Here is a 21,930-nt window from a genome sequence, read left to right as displayed (position 1 = left end):
ACTGTCCTTTGCAGTTAGCCTTCGGGCCACCCGCTGATACTTGAGTTACAAACAAATCGATAGGCTCCTAGAGAGACTAGAAGACCTCCAGTCGTTTCAATGTCTTTGTCCTTCTCCCCCGGCTTGGGTGTAGCCACCGCTGAGCCAGCCTTGTACCCTTTGTGCCCATGGAGTCACTGGCACCTGAAGTGTTCATCTCCAAGTCACCGATGTCACTCAGTGTTGCAAATTTGACCCTACGTCCTGGGGATAACAGTATGCCTTACCACGCTCCGGGACTGAAACTTCATCCCCCCCCCCCCCCCGATACCTTTTGTTCAGAGGCAGCCTAGGACCCGAATGAGAACAGAGGTGTTAATTAGGGACACAAGCGTACGCTGTTCTTTCTGCTTTAGCTGTGGCAGCGGGCGTCACGGAAGCGAGAAAAAGCAATGAACCCCAACACTGTAAGCAGTTAGCAGCTAACAGCGCACTAGCAGGAAGCAGCAAGTTTCTCCATCCAAAGAAAGAGGTACAGTAAGGAAAACACTGGGCTCGAGGGTTTTGGTTAAAAATAGTCCAAGAAGGAGGTTTGTCTTTGCGGTGTCAAAGATTTGCTTCCAAGGCCACAGTTCCTACGGCAAGGAGTTGGGTATTATTGAAGCCCCGCCAAGTGGGTTTCTGCCGTTTTACGTTAAAGAAACACCGGAGCGGGAGACTCTTTGAAACGGTCCGATCTTCCGTACTTTACTCTGAAGCAGTGGAGATAAAGGAAGATGTTCAAGCTGGACAGGTCAGAGAGCGCCATGACGCTGATGTCACCAGCTGGAGGAGCGGTTGGCAACCGTGGAAAGGTAACATTCTATACCGGCTGGCAACTGCCTTCGTCGGTTCAACAAGCCTGGAGAAGGTACCACCTCCTTCGTTCACGTGTATTTCGCTGTCAGTTGGCGTTTTGTTCCAAAAAAGCAGCAGAGCTAAGGTCCTGAAGGTCCAGTTTTTGAAAGGAAACTGCTGCTTTCGGGATAAGATTACGATTGGCCTGAATGCTGGTAGCTTTAACGTTTCCATGTCTGTTCTGCCGGTATTAAGAGAGTGGAGGAGAAGCACACGAGGTGAAAATGGCCGCAGTTGGGAATGACCGCTCTTGCCATTTCTATTCCCCCTACGCACAGGTAAGTGCTGTAGCTTTTAGAGTGGTTTGTGTCCTTGACTTTCTTGATACACCCGTGTTGAAAGGGAGGTTTATTAGGTAAAGGTAGAAGTTGATACGTCGCTCTGTCTGGGTCATGGCCGCACCTGTAGGTCAAAGATCTGATTTTCGGCAGCAGTGAGAAGAGCTAATGCTCACCTAAACCACAGGCAATTAGGACTCCTGCGAACTGGGCTCCGATACTCAAGGGACACATCAGTTAAAAACCGCGCATAAAGTTCACTCATCGCTCATCTTTCTTACTGAATCAACGTTACATTGATTCTGAATAAATAGGCCACGTTTATCATCTCTGCTTAGAGCCACTGCCTGAATTTCTGCAAAATCGGGTACTTAAAACAAAGTCCTTCAACATGGGTTTGCCCTTCAAAGCAATATTTATATGCCACGTGGTAAAAATCCAGGGGTGGGTGTAGGGCTCGTTGTTGTTGCATCCCTTCCAGCATCGGGGATTTAGGCGTTAATGCCTGGGAGATGGGCTTTGGCTCCAGACCCCAGCGTGTCTCAGTGGATGGCCCAGCTGTACTGGCTGCAGCCCAAAAGTGGCGTGTTTTTGTAGGAGATGCTGCTCCTACACCCAGCTGCTAATGTCTGGAAAAGTGGGTGAAACTTACCTTCGAATAGTCAAATATTCCCCAGTGTGACTTTGCTTTCCTCTAAAAACTGACACAGAAAGTCGCTAAGAAATACCCGGCAACCTGGCATTTACAGCTCTCAGCTGGGATGTAGTTCATATCCAGGGTATAAACCTGAGCTTGTATGTTCAGGGTAATGGTCATGAGCAGTTGCCTCTTTGGAATGATGAGTTCATCATGTGCTTGAGGAAGATACCTCGGGTTAGAAGCGAATTGCATAATCAGAGGCGATGCTAAAATCTGTAAACTTTAATAAGGCAGAGCGACAGAAAAAGAATTTTAAGCATGACTAACAAGAGTGACTCTCGTTGTGAACGTGCTATCTCTGCGATAGTGTGCCGACTTCTTGGCTGGCGACGTATTGATCAACAGAGGGAGAGCAGCACTGTGATTATATGTGTGAGTAAAGCAGCAACCATTAAACAAATAATTAAACAAATCCACGTAGATATCCTTTTTTTCCCATTAGGCTTGTGGTTGTCACCTATAAAAGCAGCCGGGAGATGGTGTGAGCGGTGTAACGACAGTAGTCTCAGAACATCGATTCCCAGTCTTTCAGTGTTTCAGTTTTTGTTGGGAATCTTCCCGGGTTTTGCTTCTTACTCCTTATTTTCCCGTAGACCCACGTCCTTTGATAGTAAGAGAGTGCTAGTGTTAAGACTTGCACTTGCACAGCAGATTTCATGTGACATTGACCTGATTAGCCCACTGCGCAGGAACGGAAAGGCGGCCACCTGTCAATTGAGTGACTAACAGATTTTTTTTCTTCCCAGCATCTCACGAAAAGTCTGCAGCACAGTAAGTAGACTGCTTTACTCCTATTCTTATCTAGGAACAGTTTTACACCATGAAAGCTCCATAGACCTAACTCGAGATAACTTCAGGGGTATCTGGAGCTGAAGATAACTTTAAAGATAACTGTAAATGTTCCAAAACATCAGAGTGTGGTCCCGCAAAGTCTTAGTCGTATGTTCATCACAGCAGTACACCGCGTGCTGATCCATTTAGTCCGTTTTTAGTGTTTTATTCACAATATCTGAAAACCGTTTTCTCCTGCAGCAAAAGTACAGCAACATCTCCTGTTTGTGGGAAACACAACCCGTAGGCTGTGTGAGGATCAGTTGTGCCTTCCGTCACAGCAAACCTCGTATTATAAATGGACTTTTTTTGCCACCTAGCAACAGTGAGTAGAACTCTTTTTTCTCAACAGTTTGTTCATTAATACACGCAAATGTCCTTCCGGTGCTTACTTCCAGTGCTTAGGTAATATATATGTTAAGGTCAAGAAATGTACCATGGCAAACCGATGCGGTATGATGTGCTATCCCAGCAAGCTCAAGGCAAAGAAAGGAATTGTATTGGCATTTGAGTAGGGTTGCCACATCAACTTGTTTAGCTGTCATGTTACGGATCTTCCTAACTATCAGTTACACGAAAGACAAAGTCACAAACGGCGGTTTAGGTTGCTGAGATCCGTGGAGGAAGACTGTTGCTTTGCTGGGGTATTGGCTGGATTAAATCTCTCTAGTAGCGAAAATGGTTAGTAGGCAGGTAACCACTTAAGAGAAACAAAAAGTAGTGTGTGTGGTGGGGGGAGGAGGTTGGTAGGGCCGCTAGTAGCAATATCTGTTGACGGAGCACAACATGTTACCTGGATGAGCCACCCCTTGTAGAGGTAACATCAGATTACAGTGCTGTGTGTGCAGATGTATTTCCAGTTCATCGTTCTGAATAAATTCTTCAGGCTTGAACATTGGATGCAGGCTATTGAAGTACAGTAACAGTGTGTGGGCAGTACAGTATCTGAAAGTCAGAGTATTTACGGAAAAAACCACCACTGTAAGTTGGGTTCCTTTTTCCCTTTCGAAGAGGAGCTCTTGTCTAGCAGGAGTCCGGGTAGACAGCTGGAACCTGGAACAGGGAAAGAGTCCAGGGCAGGGAACCAAGACAGGTGTCAGAAATCAGGCGGAAGCAGGAGGGAGAGCAAGTCAGCGTGACTTGTCACAGATGCGTGAACAAGTGGACTGAACTGTAGTTGTTCGTGGGCCTGATCTCCGGAGCTGGAGACAGGTGTCAGAAGAGAAGTCCAGAAAGACCTCTAGTCAGAAGCAAACACCTTGTGTTCCTGCAGTTCCCCCGGGAAAAGGCAGCCTGTCATAGCTGGGCGTGTTGAGCCTAACTAACCACATAGGACCACGGCAAGAACTTGAGCGCTGTTTCGACGAGTGCCCGTACTGCTCTTAGTGCAGTTCCCACATCCACAGCACCGGCCCCTGGCAGCTAGTGCTGTCGTAAACACCACGTAGGCACGCTTGTGGGTGCGGTGTGAGTCAGAGACTATGCCCAAGAGGCACTACGGACAAGGGTATCCTGTAGAAGAGCAACGTCCAACGATCAGAACGAGAAAATGGACGCAACCCTTTTTCTTTTTACGGCAATGTGCATAAATTCAGAGTCCGTGTGCTCCACAAGAACACTGCAAACATTAAAACTGCATTTATTCGTTTTCATGCTTAGAAATCTTGTTAAGCTGACTTAAGTTTGATTTGGCTTACACTACCCGGAGCTGAGAATATCCTGTTGGGGACACTGAGAAAGGCTCTACCAAGCTAAAGTGTTGTCTCTTACTTTCTCTCGCCTGAGACACAACAAATCCCATCTGCAGCAGTGTTATTAAAATGGGCTTAATATGATACACACGCTGCTCGTAGGCAAGCAAGAGGTGCACAAGAATAACAACAAGTGGAATACAGGAAGATGCCCATGCCTCGTCTTATTCCTCTGAAACTGGACAACATATCCAACTTCAATGTTTTTAATACAATGCACAGAACCCTGATTGTGTCTATAGCTGCACGTTGGTCAGCTTGAACAACGCAATCAGACTCACCATTTTTCATCATTTTTCTTTTCGGACCGTTGCATTTCCTGGCTCTCAGAAAATGCTATCCCAGTGCTGAAATAGTTTTGCTGGGTAGATTACATTATGGGTAGATACAAAGGCCTAAGGAAAAGAGTATCTTTTCTGACTTTCTCCTGATTCAGTGTAAATTATTTTCACGAACTTCATAGTCTTTCTCAAAATCTACATTTTGTACTTAGTCAAGAGAGCTGTGATTCAGAAAATTGATAGGGAAAAAAAAGTCTACAGGCTAAAACGGGCTAATCCTGTGCTTAGCACTGCTAAATTCTTCAAAACTGATGCCGTGGGGAGTGATACAGGCCTGCCTATTATTCGGCATGTTTAAAATATTTGCCCAGGCGGGGTCCTCAACCCATTTGCTCTCTTCAGCCCAGGTATTCCTAATCACACGTCTCCCGAGGTTGTCAATCTCTCTCTGTTTTTTCATACTTTCTGTAGTTGGAAGATGCTCCTTTGCCAACCTCCGCAGAAGGTTTTTCCTAAAAGGCACAACCTGCCTATTTAATGATCCCTTCAGTATGAGAATGGTTTCAAAACTATACCTGCTGGTCTCAACCTGGGTGCGATATTCTAGTTCCCTCCTCATAAAATAAATGCAATGTTCTTTTCTGCAGATGCCCCGTTGCAACAGGGTGTCCAAGGAGGGATTCTGCATCCAGCCCATCGTCAAGAATCACTCAGAAATCAAGAGAATCTTTTATTCCCAATTCACCCTCCACTGATTATAAACCTCAACGACGAAGACGACGATGAAGAGGACGATGAAGAGGAAGAGAACTGTAAACAGTTTTTTTCTTTCTTTTACAAGCAAGTAGAGTGGGCTTTTTCGACTCTCGCAATGTACTTCACAACTGATCGATTACAATAACCGTTACATTTTTAGAAAAGACTTGTTGACAAGTTTTTGAAATAGTTCCCCGCTAATCTTCAAAGTGTCGGAACTGGTAGTCACCAGATGTGAGTGAGGCAGCACGTTCTGACTCCTGTCAAATGCCTAGCTGTATATTTCAATAGGGCTGTAATTCACCTACCTCTCTTTCATTAAATAGAGTTTAAAATGTGCTCCACGGTTCAGATGGCCATCAAATACTCCTCAAAATGCCTCGAAATTCGGGGACGAAATTGCAAGTTTAGGAAGCAGGTACTTCTTTGCTGGGAAACAAACTGTTGAACAGGGGCTGTACGCACTCGTCACTGAAGGTGAAGTCACAGGTTTGTTCACAAGAGAGAGTTGTGTGACTTCCACTTAAATGATTTGTTCAACTGATTTCCTAAACTCTGTAGGCAGTCTCATTGTATTACAGAAAGTTATTCTTAAACCTAGCAAAGAGAATCCATGCAAAACTCTGCACTAGTTTAACTGAATGTGTATGTGTGGGTTTTTTGGTTTTTTGTTTTTTTTTTTCATTTCTACAATGTAGTTAAACCGTTGACTGTATCTCACTGGGAGAGGAGAGATTCACAGGGCAGGAGTGAATTGCACATTCCCGGAGAGCGAAAGTCAGAGAACGACCGACTCTCACGCGTGCACTCCGCAAATTACTGTGCTAGTTCTCAGGCAGCCCCAAGCTGCTTTTCACTTTCCCCCTGCCCTTCAGGTTGGCTGGCAGGGCTGCCTGTTAGCGCTTCCTAACTCGCTTTCAGTCTGAGTAAGCCGCATTAATTTAAGCAATATACAAAGTAGGGCTTTGCTGATCTTAGTAGCCTTAACCGAGACGGGTAAGGAGCACTCACTTCACCAGCTCTGCCGGCAGACATTACAGGAGAGTAACTTTGGGCAGAGGTCTTGTGACAAGCACTCCCTGCTGACATGCTTAATCAGAAGATTTCCTTTTGGGTGTAAAGGAAGAAGGATTATTTTGGCAATGGCTACTGAAGATGTTTTTGAAGCATTTGAAATCAACAAACGTTAGCTTCTTAATACGTGTGGTAACTGCAATTCCATTGCACTTGGAAAGGCCTAACATTAAGGAATCATTTTTCTGTCCAGAAAGAGAGGTTGCGGTCAGAAAAACCAAAACCGTGACCGAAATGGAATTCCTTATGGTGTTTGATTATCAGGAAGTGTTGAAGGGCTTTGTATAGATACCTAGTAAGCTTCTAAAAATATCTCCTACAGATGTTTCTGACTGGGTGCCTAAGACTGCTGCAGACATCGAAGAGGAAAGAGCAATAAAGGAAATATGCTATAAATCTGGTAAATATGAAATTAGCCACTCTTTCCTAAACAGCAGTGCTGACAAGAGAGTAAACGTTGGGGTTTTTTTCCCTCTTGGGGTACGTCTAGGAGAGTATTACAGGATTCAGTACCCTCACCAACAGCAATCCACAAAAACTGCGTCTTCGCCTCGGGAAAACGAGCTATTACCCTTGGAAGCTACCGAGCGAGACTTGCAGAAAGGCAAGTACTTTTCATCTTCTTGGACAATGTTTACCACTTTTAAAACTACTGTTGCAGGGAGAAACTATTACACAGATTGCCCCGCCTCCACGCTTTTTTAGTTTAGTGACAATAAAAGGTAGCCTATTACAAAGAGCATAACAGTGCCTCAGTAAGTTTTCCCCATATATGTGTGTGTGTGTGTGTGTATAGTGTCACACACGTGGTGACTACCTGCATCGATTGCAGATGGAAAAGGTAGAAATGGGCTATTAACCCTATGCGTACTGTCCTGAGATACACAACATAGGTCTTTCATATAATTTTTCTTCAAGATCAAGATTTGTGTAGTCTAATTTTAACCCCCCTAAGGTTAGGAATGTAGTTTAAATTTCTCGTCTAGGCTCTGCGTTGTAAATGGAGAGAGACAGGCACTCTTAGGGGGCTATTTCTTGCATCATAAGATAGTGCCAAAGAAAGGGGAGATGAGTCACTTTCCCAGAGGTGCTCCGCGCTCGCTGCTGGCTGTCTTGGGTGTCTAGCTGAGGAAATGGAGCGACACATCAAACTTCTACAGAACTAAATTTAGATTAAATAAATACCCCCTTGAAGCGTCTTCTGAAAGAGATCCGCAAAAGAGTTCCATTTTGTTTTGAATGTTGGGCTTTACCCAACAGAATCAAGCTCAAAGGAATACAGATTAGTAAGTATTTACCTCCCTTACTACGTTTCTCCTTCATTCTTGACCAAGTGGCGTGACCGAGAAAAATCTGTATTCGTTGCTTTAGTGAGTAAGTACTATCTAATTCCATTTTAGGAGAGGGAGAGATGTTCTTAATATAACAAGACACCAGAGTCATCAGTCGATCAGTCATCAAAAATTGCTGGGCAGAAAGATGACCTGCTACTTCTAATTAAAAAAAAAAATAAATTGTTTAGTTTCACAGTAGTGTAAATTTCAGGGATAAAACCGCGATAATACTGTTTTATGTAAAGCAGAGTTGAGTAGGAGGATGTGCTCATAAAAAGCGGGAACGGAAAAATTGTCTCCGTGTCATGCTTTTTCGACTGACGGTCTTTGCCTGCCTAAACCGCTCAAAAGAATCGGGCAAAATTGTTTTCTTCTTATTTCGACGTTTAAAATGTTTGTTATTGAAATAGTTTTGAAAAGCTATTTCTGGCAAGTATTTGGATACAGTTAGACTCCAGACGCGGGATCAGTAACAAATACACGACTACAGCTTTTAAGACATGTCTTTATTTACCGTTAGATACATTCAGAGAAAAGGATAGAGATGTTTCCCCAAAGCATTTCTTCAATTGAGTTAGTTCTCTGAGGCTTTAGGGACGATGATGACGCGCATCTTGAAAATACCATAAATTCCATCAGGTAGGGCTCACAGATATCGTTCCTGAGCAGTGAGAAGCTAAAGAACGAGCCGGTAACGTGTAGCTGGTTCTTTACTTTGGAGCCAGAGTCTTCTTTAACCTGTGCATGATGGTATTAGAGAGCATGAGAGCTACGCATCAGCTACGCTCGACAGGATCCAAATAACTAACAAGAGAGAAAGAAGAATATCAAACGAGAGGTTACAGGAAATTGCACTAAGCTAATCACTAGCTCACAGAGGTGGGAGGAAGAGAACGGCAGTGCCGTTCCCTGGGCTTACACACGAGCAGCTAAAACATTCTTTCTGTTGCCTTTCCAGGTGAGGGTACTACAACTCCTACAAAACGTACTAACACAAAAAGGGGCGCAGAGACTTCCGGAAGGAGAGCACCAACAGAGCGTATTCCCAGAACAGATCGCAGATCCTTTGAAAATGGAGGTAATATACTTCAGCATCAGCTTCTCCTTGCTGGACGTCCGGTGGTAAATAAAATAACTGAATATATTTGGATTGGACTATCCACAAAGAACATTTTTTTCATCTTGTCTTCCAGCCTCCAGTCTCCCGCAATATGTCACCTTCTGAGTAATAGCACAACATTCCTGTTTGTTTTTTCACTTCTAGGAATTCACACTTCCGACCCCACAGTGAAACCAGGTGACCGACAGAGGGGTCGGGGTAAGGATGATGGAACTGCTGCTTCTATCCCTTACGTGAGGGAAACTGGAAGAAAGACTTATTCCAATTCTTCAGGACCTCCAAGATCAGCATACGTAGTCTACCGTACTGTCACCGTCAGCCAAGAACCAACGTCCAACGGATCTACAGGTGGGCTCCTGCTTACGCAGCATTCTTAAATTTGATCCCGCACAACTGTCCTAAGTAGATTGCAGCAGTATCCACAGGCAGAAACGTAAAGCTTTGTAAAGCTTTACAGTTAGTCAGACAGAATATTCATGAGCAGTAATTGAGCCACCGTCGCAGCAGGAATTCATTTCTCTGCCAACAAAGAGGGATGAACGCGATGATGCGCTGATGTGCACTAACGTACTGATCCCCACTATTTACAGCACCTCTTAGGTGATTTCTTCTTTTGAAGTATTTCATAAACCTCGGAATAGTCCACCTTTAGCTTCTCGTTTTGCTCTAACTATTGATAGCAATAGTACTAGAAGTAGTTTTGCAGTAGAGTTTCAGTCTCCTCTCAAGAAGCGTTTCTTGTCCAACTTTTTTCCTCCTCCCAGCAGGGGACGAATGACCTTGCTTTGCGCGGCATTTTGCCACAACTAGGATTTCACTGGAGTTTTGATTGTGATGGCTTTCTGGTTATTGCCATTATTTAGGATTATTTCTCACCTTGAATAAACAAGGCCTTGGGTCTAATTCAAACGTCTGTTTTCGATTTAAATGTATCGATTGAAATACTCTACTGTCCTCTTGATAGGACGTACTATGCCATCAATTTGACAAGAAGCCTACAGGTGGCATTCTGAGTCTTGTATCTTTCTTTTCGGCAGTCTGTTGCAGATGCAACCATAATTTTACACCTTTCGCTTTTTTTTAACTTGCTGCTATAGCGTCACGCAATCTAGTACCTCATTTGGGTTTTGTTTGCCTTTCTACTTTCCCTTTCCACGGTCACTCTGGATCATTGTGGTTTTTCATCTGTCACTTCATCAAGGCATTTAGTGGCAAATAATTGAAACAATCCTAAGTTGAGGAAGTGATTTCATCTTGCCAGCTGCAGTCTCCTCTCTTAAGCTGGGCTGCATCTCCACCTTGAGGTGCCTCCCTGCCTTAATTTCCAACAAAAGGAACCTCCTTCAGACAGAGTAACCCCCGCTTTAAGAGGAATAAAGTGAAGTGAAATGAATCCCGACATCACTGCTTCGTCTCGGGGACGAAGAGTTGTGGGGCTTTTCTTTTTGCTTTGAATGTCTGCTTTGATTAAATGTGGACAGATTGGTAGAGAGATTACAGAGAGAACGTTCTTAATGTGAAGAATACCTCTTACCCAATTTCCAGGTTAAGAAAAGGAGAGCACATTTCAAAAAAAAGGTGAGCAGCATTTTTGTCACAAGAGCGACCGTTACCATTTTCGCTACCTTTCTTTTCAGCAGTACCTGAGCCGTACGGTGGGAAACGCTCCAAACAAAGGAATCAGCTTGACACAAAGAGGAGATTTTGGACCCAAACGGAAAACTATGGTAATACTTACATGTTGTGTATCAACGGAAAGTTGTAGGATTATTGGGCAATTAATAATTTGAATCAGTGGCATTAAGCTGGAATTAACAGGAAACAAGAGTATTAATGAGATGAAGTTTTAACCAAATTTTACAGAAAACGGTTCGTCAGTAGGCAGCTTACTCTGGCGCAAAATCAAGTGCCAAGCACACAACCGTAATATTGCCTTGCATCTAGTGCTTGCACAGCCAGAGATGAAACAGGAGGCTGGCTTACGGGTTCACTTAATCTAACAGCAACTGATGCCTTTGGGAAGATTTTCAACACAGCAACATTCACGTTCTTCCAGTCAAGGACGTCCGTGGCAGAACCGCCGCGTTTGGAAGATCCTGTGGGCCTGCTGAAAACGCTGCAAGATGGCAAATGATCTTTAAAGTACTAGAGAGAAAGTCTGTATTTAACACTAGCTTGTATTTCAGAGAGGATGTATGACTCACCCGATGCATTAATTGACACCTCAGCCAACGTAATATTGAATTCACACATCAGACTGAGAGAGTCTTTCCTGAAATGGTAGCTGAAATTAAGAAACAATGCGTATGTTTTTTCTACAGACAAATATACCTCGGGATCTTACAATGCACCAACTTGGAGGAAAAAAACCCCACATGCAAAAACGTTCGCCAGGTTCAAAACAACCATTCAGGTAACTGTTTGAGAGAAATTTTTACAGTTCAGTCTTTTTAGTAAAAGTGGCATGTCGCTCCCCACCGAGGGAATGCAAAATTGCTCTTAAAACTCCCCCAACCAAAACCCGCGAGATTCTAAGCAGTGCCGAGTACTCTGACAGAGCAGTTAGTAGTTTTGTTTGTTTGCAGACATGTAATTTTGCCTGCCTAACTAGCCCGTGATTCCTAGTTTTTCCCCATATTACTGACATGAAAGCAAAAGATGTGCCCGCCTTTAAAGCGAGGAGCTACAAGAAGTGGGGTTTGGCTTGTAGCACTGGGCAAAGCAGAGCAGAGACTATATGAGCGCGATCTATTTGTCCCTCTGCTTGGCTGCTCGTGAAGCATCTGCAATAGCTGAACGATGATCAGCCGAGGTCCAAATTCATAAAAGGACTCGGGCTACAAACCCTTCACAAGATGCCCGAAGGACCGTGAATACATTTTACAGCCGTCTTGAAAGCAGAGATTAGAGCCTCTATCTCGTGTCTCGCGCCGAAAGCTTAATTCTTAAAATGTTTCTGAAAGAGCACGTAGTTTTCCTCTAATACATTATGCACAAAACGTTCTGCATATCTATTTGGACAGCAGAGCCAAGAAGACGTGGAAGCGAACAGAACAGGAGAACGATACGTAGACAGGAGAAAGAGATGAAGCGAGTGCGTCACTTCACAAGAAAAATCTAAATTGAAATACGGAAGTTATCAACTGGAAAAACCAAAGCTGATAAAATGGCAAATTCAAAAAATATGTTGGAGGAAGTACATTGTAACGTTTAGAAACTGATTAAAAATTAAAAAAGTGTTCTCTGTATGGTCACATATCCACTAAGTTTAGTCTGTTACAAAAATCTGACACTTGAAATGATTTTTATAGACTATGGCTGTACACCAGAAGACTGATAGTAAAAGATGTCCTTAGAGAAAAAAGTCCCCAAGTAGAGCCTTCCCCTATTTTATCTGACAGATGTTTTAGTGCATAATTACTAATATGAATAAATACTATTTCAGAGTTTCAGAGGACTTTTCATGTAAACAGCAATAGTAATGCATTCTAGAAAGTAGATGTGTTTGTGTGAAAGCCAGATTCTCTAGCTGTTTGCCAGACGTTTGGGGGCTCACTCTGAGTTTGATCTTGAGATTTTGCACTTTTAGCAGGGCAGCAGAACTGTGTTGTGAACTAAATGAACTTCACAAGAAAACTCTCAGAATTAACTGAAATATGGTTTTACACACTTTGTAAACTAAAGTATAAAAGCTTGGGTAAAGCCTGAGTGGAAGACTGATAAAAAGAACACTTTAATATTGCTTTCTGAATCAAGAAACCTCATACTAAATTGTTACATATATGTAACATATATGACTTCATATCTTTGTCTCAGACGTTTTTCCATTTTTGCATTTACCTGACCTTTGGTCATTCTTAGAACATCATCAGTTTTGGAGGAGAGCCCTTCAAACTTCTTTCTGTAACACTGGGACCCAGTAATTGTTTCGGTGGCACCCGTAACTGTGACTATAAAAGCGTTTTGCTTCCTTGGAGCCTTTTCTTCATCGTGACTGTTTAGAACATGAGGATGGATCAGATACCGTCCAGGGTGCCTTCTAGTTGAAATGATTCTATCGTTCTATGAGAAATATAGTCATACATTTCTCTATCCTACTTGATTGAGAATATCTTGCATAAACCTTGGGTGGTAATGGTGTAATTTTTACTCTATTTTGAAATTTAATTTTTAATAATTTAAACTTGCAAAACGCTGTAGCGGTTGTAAACAGGTATGCAGTTGGGCATCACTTTCCTTAACTGCAATAAGAATAGAAAAATCTAGAGTATCTGGTTTAGCTGAGAGTTACAAAACGGACAAGAAACATCTTTTTAAAATGAAGGACTAAGTGTATCGAAAATGTTTCCCCCCCTCTAATTAGACATTGGAGTTCCAAATTGTGGCACATGATGCCTTGCGGCAACATTTTATATGTTGTCTGCCTGAGGAAATTTAAAATCTTAATTCTGAGGGATATTGTGTCCCGTTATATGCGACCTCCTGCCTGGCCTCGCCTTTATCTAACGGTGCAGCGAGAAGAAGTTCTCATGTGAACATCCTTTTTGTTTGACAGTAGAAATGAGGAATAGAGTTGGCTTCTTTAGGAAAATCCTGTAAGAGCTCAAATGACCAACATGGGCTAACTTTTCCATGCACGGGATCTACAGGGTGTGCTAGGCCATGGTGGGAGGCCCATTCGACGTTGCACAGCTTGGGGTTCCCAGCATCTGAAGGGTCATATGATTATCTATACTATCCTCCTTTTCTTTTTAGTGTGATCTCAAACACCCAGCATCTTAAGAGATGCTTTATAGAATCTGAGCGCCTTTGCAACTGGGATCATAAAGAACTAGCACCCTCTGGTGCAATTTAACCCACCTCCCCACCCTGAAAAGCCAACCCAACAAGCCAAAGCCAAAAGAAAATAGTTTTCTAGCACGTTAACACGTCAATATTCCCAGCAAAGGATCGAGCTAAGTGGCAGGCCCAGCTCAAGGGAAAGACAAATAAATGCAGGAGGAGAAGGACGTGGCCATGAGGGCCATACTTGGCTGATCCTGGATTGTTGTGGAACCGCAACCTCAGTACACTATCTCTTCCCTTTTCACTGGAGCTTCCTGTAGAGAAATTACAAATGCTGTTCTCTTAGTCATCACTTGCTCAACCTGGCTAGTCACAGACACTAAGAAATACCTCATCATTATACAATAAATACATGGCTCAACGAGATAGTAACAGTTCCTGCCAGCTCTCAACTGCTCTTGGCCGAGACCAGCGGAAGGGAAGGGATCAGTGCTTTGTGTGGTCAAACCCTTATCCAAGACTTCCCTTTCACAGCTTCAAAGGCACTAAGACCCACAAAAACAACAAAAAATACAGGCGTGTTTTCCAGACCACAGACGCATCCCCTATTACGTTCCTTAATCCCCTCCTGCCTGGTTGTCTCTGGCATGAGGGCCCCAAAGAGGACCCAAGGAAAGGGAGGATATTCAGCATTTCATGCAGGGAGGCCCTCAAGACTGCGTGTCTGTGTTTTCACATACGCGCTGCATGACACGTCCCCCACGCTGGCTTAAACTAACAGCACTTGAAAATAAGCCCCGAGACACGAGAATCGTTGACACCTTTCTTCAGCTTGTTTGTCGGGTTTTCCATCCAGCCCGGCCCATAGACAGGCTTGCCCTGGAGTTTCCAGAGGGGTAAAACCAGCAGTTTCCTGAGGTCACCATACCCTGCAGAGTACTGAAATCAACCGCATAAAAGGCAAGATAGGACTTCTCACTCGTCACCAGAGAAATTTCATACCCAAAGGCACCCTTTAAAGTCATCACTTAACTACTGTAGATCAATCCAAAATCTAGCCCTAGAATCTTGCCTGGTGTAATACAAAGTTTCCTCACAATTTCAGGTAAAGGCAAGAACCCCAGCGATGCAGCGAACCACACTCGTCGCGTTTTCCTCCCAACCTCCACACGTCTTGTAATCCTCCCCAAGGAAATCAGGCACCCTCTATCACATAAATTCTAGTGTGCAAGGAAGATTTCCTAATAAGAAATTTTAAAACGGGAATACTTCCTCCACTGGCATGCTCGCTTAGACCATGCTTCCTGGACTTCAGAGAGTAAAATCTGTAACAACTTTAGAAACACCTACTATGTTTACGGTAACTGTTACTTTGTGGTCAAGACCTTTAAGCAGGCTGGAATTCACAACAGCTGCAATCCAGTAAGTCATACAATAAAAGTGAAAACTAAGTAAAACAAGGCTTCTAGTCAGCAGGAGAAACCTGCATACGGACCTTCCTTCCTACCTTCATAGGCAGTTACGTAACAGCAGGTTCCGGCCACCTTTTCAGTAGGAATTGCATTGTACGTATCTGCCTCTAACGCCTTTCCAGTTACAGTTTCAGTTGCCAACACTTGAAACGGCTGAAAAGAAGACAGGTGTTTTAAAGCCTCGTCAGGGCTGTCTTACTGCCTCGGTCTCGTGCGGATTCTTGCTCCTTACAGCTGGCCCCCCTCTAGGTCCAGTATTACACATTATAGTGCTGATTTCTAATACTGTCGAAATACACCCTTGTTTCTTCAAGACATGACGCTTTGGAAAATGCCCTAAGACAAAAGAACAAAGGCAATCTACTTGCAAACTCTCTCCCTCTTTTAATCGTTCTTGATGAGTATTTAGAGGTGACTTTGCCTTCCACTTTACACAGTGCATATAAACTAGAAGGGTTCCAGTCCAACGCTGCAAAATGTTGAGATGTGTCTCCCTGCCTCACGATGGCAACAGAAACTCATCATGACTAGCTGCTCCGAGCTTTCAGTTTGGAGCGGAAAGTCAATGGCACCGTGTTAGTGCAATGCACGGACCTGCGGAATGCAAGGTGGCAAAAGCGTCCCGGTGTTAAATACTTAGGAGCAGTGCTGCCAACTGAACGCTTTCCCGCTTACAAAGAGCACAGAAGGAAGTGGGCCGGGGTCTGAAACAAATACCCAGCCACAACTAGTCCACACTTCTAGGAGGACTCCTGCAGCTAGGGCTTCTGTAACACCTTCACTGCAAACATGTAATCCCTTCTGTTTGGATTCCAATAGTCTCCTCGATAACCATCACCCCGCCCTCCTCTCGCCCCAGCCAATTTTCACTTGTAAGCTGGTCACGGTCTCTTCCTGCTGGCAAAACACAAAGCGAGTCCTTGTCTTGCAAAAGTCTCCAAACAGAATTCGGAAGCCGTAAAACGAGAACAACCTTCTACATGCTTGCCTGACATTACGTGGCTGCTTCATATTTTAGTCATCACATGTGGAACCACAACATACAGCATACAGGAAGATTTCACGAAGGTGACATGGAAAAGAAAATTTCCAGGGCAGGGAGGAAACATGCCCGTTGGTTTTCCCACCACCACCCCGCTTCTTCCCTAGCAGTCATAACCCCCTCTATTATCCTTGCCTGCGCTTTGAAAAACAAGAAGAATAGCATCTACACTGGTATAGACCTAATCCCCTGTCGGCTTGTCCCCTATGAAGGAACAACAATGTCGGGAGCTACCCTTACACGACCATTATCAAGGTGGTGTTGGTACTGAGAGTTCAACAGTTACGTTACTGACGTTTTGGCAACCACTTCAGCTCTTCCGTCCAGAAGCCAAACACCAACGGGAGAAAGTCACCCAGATGGATTCAAGTGCACTACGCAGCCGACAGACAGCAGTTGGTGCTGCTACTGCAGTCGGGAAACACAAGTCGGAGGTCTAGAGCTAGACAGGTGAATGCCACCCCAATCTGTCCCGACACTGCCTCTTACATCTCGGGAAGAAACAGCTTGGATCGGGCTCCATTACTTTCACCTTCGTAAGTATCCCGCGTCTGACAGCCTCAAATGAATTCTTCTGTCATGGGCCTGATATTCCTTTGGTCACAAAAAAAAGACCTTTTCTTTTAAAAAAAAGGAAGAAGAGACACAAGCTGATTTTTCCCCCGCAAGGCTCACAGGCGGGGACGGCAGGATGGTTTTACACAAGCTCCCAGGGCGGTCATGTCGCAGTGGCCTCAGTCCTCGCCATGACTGTTCCCGACACTTAGAGAAAGCAAACACAACGTCACGGTGAGCACCTGGGTGCACTTGGCAGGAAAGGAGCGGGACAGAGCTCAAACGGCTCCCACACGACCTTTCTTCCCCGCATTTACGGGGGGGGGAGCCCCATGGAAAACGCTGCCGTGCATTTCCCTCAAGGTCTGGAGAGAAACCTCTCCCCACTCGGGTGTCCCCCTCCCCGCAGCCGGGCCGGGCCGCGCCGGGCGGGTCTGACACGGTCGGTGCTGCTGCCCGTCCCCCCGGCTTCGCTCCGCTCCGCTCCGCTCCGCTCCGCCCCGCCGTGCGGCGCCGCTACCCGCGGCCCAGCGACTCCCCCTGCGCCCGGCCCCGGCCCCGGCCCCGGCCCCGGCCCCGGCCGCGCCGCGGGGGCTGCGGCCCCGCCTCCCTCCCGCCCGGCCCCGTGCCGCCCCGGCCACCTGGCGCTCCCGCTTGGCCGACGGCTCCTCCTTCACCTCGGTCACGAACAGACACGGCACCTGCCGCTGCACCGCGCCCCGGCGCCTCATGGCCCCGCCCGCCCGCTCCCGCCGCCGGCCCGCCGCCGAGACGGAACTGCGCCTGCGCCGCCCCGCGCCCGCCGTGCGCGGCGGGAAACCGAGTCCGTCGCCGCCCGCCGGGAGCCCCGCGACGCACCCCAGCGCCGGGGACGGCGGGGCGGGGCGCGGTCGCCTCTCTCCAGCAGCCCTCGGCGAGGCGGTGGCTCCGCCGCCCAGCCCGGCCGCGGGCCTGGGGCAGCTCCGCTTCCCACAGCGGCGGCTCCCGCCGCGGCAGGGCCGCCCCGCCCCAGCTGTGCTCGGCGCCGGGCTGAGGCGGCCGCGTGGTGGCCCGCTCGCGCGCCGTGGCGGCGGCCGTTAGCCGCCGGCGGTGCCGTTCCCCTGGCCTGGCAGCCTTTCCTCAGGCTGTCTTTTCTGCTCGCCGGGGTGCCACACGCCCGGGCCTGGGGCGTGGATGCCCTGGCCCCAGGGCGTGGGCACCTCTCTGGGTCCGACTTTGCCTCCGCCAGGACAGCGGCCTCCTCCTGTTAGCCAGGCTCTGCGCCTCGGTAGACAACCTTTCAGTCTGTGGTGGGTTGACCCTGGCTGGACGCCAGGTGCCCGCCAAAGCCGCTCCATCACTGCCCTCCTCAGCCGGAGAGGGGAGAGAAAACACGACGAAAGGCTCGTGGGTCGAGGTCACTCACCCGTTACCCTCACGGGCAAAACACACTCGCCTCGGGGGGCGGGGGACACGACGGGAAATTAATTTATTAGCAATCAAACCCGAGTAGGGTAATGAGAAATAAAACCTGAATCTTAAAACGCCTTCCCGCCACCCCTCCCTTCTTCCCGGGCTCAACTTTACTCCCGCTTTCCTCTACCTCACCACACGTTGTCTCTGCCGCTCCTTCCTCCTCAGGGGGAGGACTCCTCACGCTCTGCCCCTGCTCCAGCGTGGGGTCCCTCCCACGGCAGACAGTCCTCCACGGACTTCTCCAACCTGAGCCCTTCCCACGGGCTGCAGTTCTCCACAAGCTGCTCCAGCGTGGGTCCCCCACGGGGTCACAAGTCCTGCCGCCAAACCTGCTCCAGCGTGGGCTCCTCTCTCCGCGGGTCCACAGGTCCTGCCAGGAGCCTGCTCCAGCGCCGGCTCTCCACGGGGTCACAGCCTCCCTTGGGCGCATCCACCTGCTCCACCGTGGGGTCCTCCACGGGCTGCAGGTGGAGATCTGCTCCACCGTGGACCTCCACGGGCTGCAGGGGGACAGCCTGCCTCACCATGGTCTTCACCACGGGCTGCAGGGGAATCGCTGCTCCGGCGCCTGGAGCACCTCCTCCCCCTCCTTCTCCACTCTCCTTGGTGTCTGCAGCGTTGTTTCTGTCACATACTGGCTAGCGGCGGGTCCGCCTTGGAGCCGGCTGGCATTGGCTCTATCCCACATGGGGGAAGCTTCCAGCAGCGTCTCACAGAAGCCCCCCCTGTAGCCCCCCCGCTACCAAAACCTTGCCACACAAACCCAATACGGAATTAATGCTTCCTGACCGTACCTTCTTCCGCGCCTCATTTAGGCACAGCTATACAGCTACAAAGAGCCCCTGTTTGGATAGCTCTTGGCAGCGTTGACCCGTTCCTCCTATGGCTGCTCCTGCCCACTGACAGTTCATTATCCGTGGCCCTCATCTGCTTTCCTGAATTTTCCTTCCCCTCTGTGCCCCAGTCAGTGGTAGGGCTTACGGAACTGTGGCAGCCTTTTCACATCGTTTCTCTGTTCACAGCTCTCGCCAGTACTCCCCACCTTGATCCCAGCGGGCACTTTCATTCTCTACTTAGGTGAAGTCATTCCGGTAGAAGTCGCTTTATTCCGCTGCCAAAGTCCCAGTGGTCAGGCATGCGGTACTGTCCTTTGCAGTTAGCCTTCGGGCCACCCGCTGATACTTGAGTTACAAACAAATCGATAGGCTCCTAGAGAGACTAGAAGACCTCCAGTCGTTTCAATGTCTTTGTCCTTCTCCCCCGGCTTGGGTGTAGCCACCGCTGAGCCAGCCTTGTACCCTTTGTGCCCATGGAGTCACTGGCACCTGAAGTGTTCATCTCCAAGTCACCGATGTCACTCAGTGTTGCAAATTTGACCCTACGTCCTGGGGATAACAGTATGCCTTACCACGCTCCGGGACTGAAACTTCATCCCCCCCCCCCCCCCGATACCTTTTGTTCAGAGGCAGCCTAGGACCCGAATGAGAACAGAGGTGTTAATTAGGGACACAAGCGTACGCTGTTCTTTCTGCTTTAGCTGTGGCAGCGGGCGTCACGGAAGCGAGAAAAAGCAATGAACCCCAACACTGTAAGCAGTTAGCAGCTAACAGCGCACTAGCAGGAAGCAGCAAGTTTCTCCATCCAAAGAAAGAGGTACAGTAAGGAAAACACTGGGCTCGAGGGTTTTGGTTAAAAATAGTCCAAGAAGGAGGTTTGTCTTTGCGGTGTCAAAGATTTGCTTCCAAGGCCACAGTTCCTACGGCAAGGAGTTGGGTATTATTGAAGCCCCGCCAAGTGGGTTTCTGCCGTTTTACGTTAAAGAAACACCGGAGCGGGAGACTCTTTGAAACGGTCCGATCTTCCGTACTTTACTCTGAAGCAGTGGAGATAAAGGAAGATGTTCAAGCTGGACAGGTCAGAGAGCGCCATGACGCTGATGTCACCAGCTGGAGGAGCGGTTGGCAACCGTGGAAAGGTAACATTCTATACCGGCTGGCAACTGCCTTCGTCGGTTCAACAAGCCTGGAGAAGGTACCACCTCCTTCGTTCACGTGTATTTCGCTGTCAGTTGGCGTTTTGTTCCAAAAAAGCAGCAGAGCTAAGGTCCTGAAGGTCCAGTTTTTGAAAGGAAACTGCTGCTTTCGGGATAAGATTACGATTGGCCTGAATGCTGGTAGCTTTAACGTTTCCATGTCTGTTCTGCCGGTATTAAGAGAGTGGAGGAGAAGCACACGAGGTGAAAATGGCCGCAGTTGGGAATGACCGCTCTTGCCATTTCTATTCCCCCTACGCACAGGTAAGTGCTGTAGCTTTTAGAGTGGTTTGTGTCCTTGACTTTCTTGATACACCCGTGTTGAAAGGGAGGTTTATTAGGTAAAGGTAGAAGTTGATACGTCGCTCTGTCTGGGTCATGGCCGCACCTGTAGGTCAAAGATCTGATTTTCGGCAGCGGTGAGAAGAGCTAATGCTCACCTAAACCGCGGGCAATTAGGACTCCTGCGAACTGGGCTCCGATACTCAAGGGACACATCAGTTAAACACCGCGCATAAAGTTCACTCATCGCTCATCTTTCTTACTGAATCAACATTACATTGATTCTGAATAAATAGGCCACGTTTATCATCTCTGCTTAGAGCCACTGCCTGAATTTCTGCAAAATCGGGTACTTAAAACAAAGTCCTTCAACGTGGGTTTGCCCTTCAAAGCAATATTTATATGCCACGTGGTAAAAATCCAGGGGTGGGTGTAGGGCTCGTTGTTGTTGCATCCCTTCCAGCATCGGGGATTTAGGCGTTAATGCCTGGGAGATGGGCTTTGGCTCCAGACCCCAGCGTGTCTCAGTGGATGGCCCAGCTGTACTGGCTGCAGCCCAAAAGTGGCGTGTTTTTGTAGGAGATGCTGCTCCTACACCCAGCTGCTAATGTCTGGAAAAGTGGGTGAAACTTACCTTCGAATAGTCAAATATTCCCCAGTGTGACTTTGCTTTCCTCTAAAAACTGACACAGAAAGTCGCTAAGAAATACCCGGCAACCTGGCATTTACAGCTCTCAGCTGGGATGTAGTTCATATCCAGGGTATAAACCTGAGCTTGTATGTTCGGGGTAATGGTCATGAGCAGTTGCCTCTTTGGAATGATGAGTTCATCATGTGCTTGAGGAAGATACCTCGGGTTAGAAGCGAATTGCATAATCAGAGGCGATGCTAAAATCTGTAAACTTTAATAAGGCAGAGCGACAGAAAAAGAATTTTAAGCATGACTAACAAGAGTGACTCTCGTTGTGAACGTGCTATCTCTGCGATAGTGTGCCGACTTCTTGGCTGGCGACGTATTGATCAACAGAGGGAGAGCAGCACTGTGATTATATGTGTGAGTAAAGCAGCAACCATTAAACAAATAATTAAACAAATCCACGTAGATATCCTTTTTTTCCCATTAGGCTTGTGGTTGTCACCTATAAAAGCAGCCGGGAGATGGTGTGAGCGGTGTAACGACAGTAGTCTCAGAACATCAATTCCCAGTCTTTCAGTGTTTCAGTTTTTGTTGGGAATCTTCCCGGGTTTTGCTTCTTACTCCTTATTTTCCCGTAGACCCACGTCCTTTGATAGTAAGAGAGTGCTA

General features: G+C 47.0%; 1 long non-coding RNA gene across 2 annotated transcripts; it reads right to left on the bottom strand.

The window, feature by feature from the left end:
- Positions 1–2,786: 2,786 nt before the first annotated feature.
- LOC143158289 (uncharacterized) lies at positions 2,787–17,590 on the bottom strand. Of its 2 annotated transcripts, XR_012994959.1 has the most exons (3): positions 17,497–17,590; positions 15,294–17,062; positions 2,787–4,197 (listed from the first exon to the last, which is right to left on the bottom strand). It is a non-coding gene; the product is annotated as an uncharacterized LOC143158289 (long non-coding RNA). The 2 variants fall into 2 exon arrangements; XR_012994960.1 differs by lacking the exons at positions 2,787–4,197; positions 15,294–17,062 and adding an exon at positions 8,373–8,685.
- Positions 17,591–21,930: the final 4,340 nt, after the last annotated feature.

This window comes from Aptenodytes patagonicus, chromosome 1 (genome assembly GCF_965638725.1).
Source record: "Aptenodytes patagonicus chromosome 1, bAptPat1.pri.cur, whole genome shotgun sequence".
Taxonomy (NCBI): domain Eukaryota; kingdom Metazoa; phylum Chordata; class Aves; order Sphenisciformes; family Spheniscidae; genus Aptenodytes; species Aptenodytes patagonicus.
Note: the sequence above shows the minus strand (reverse complement) of the source record. Positions and strands in the feature narration are given on the sequence as shown.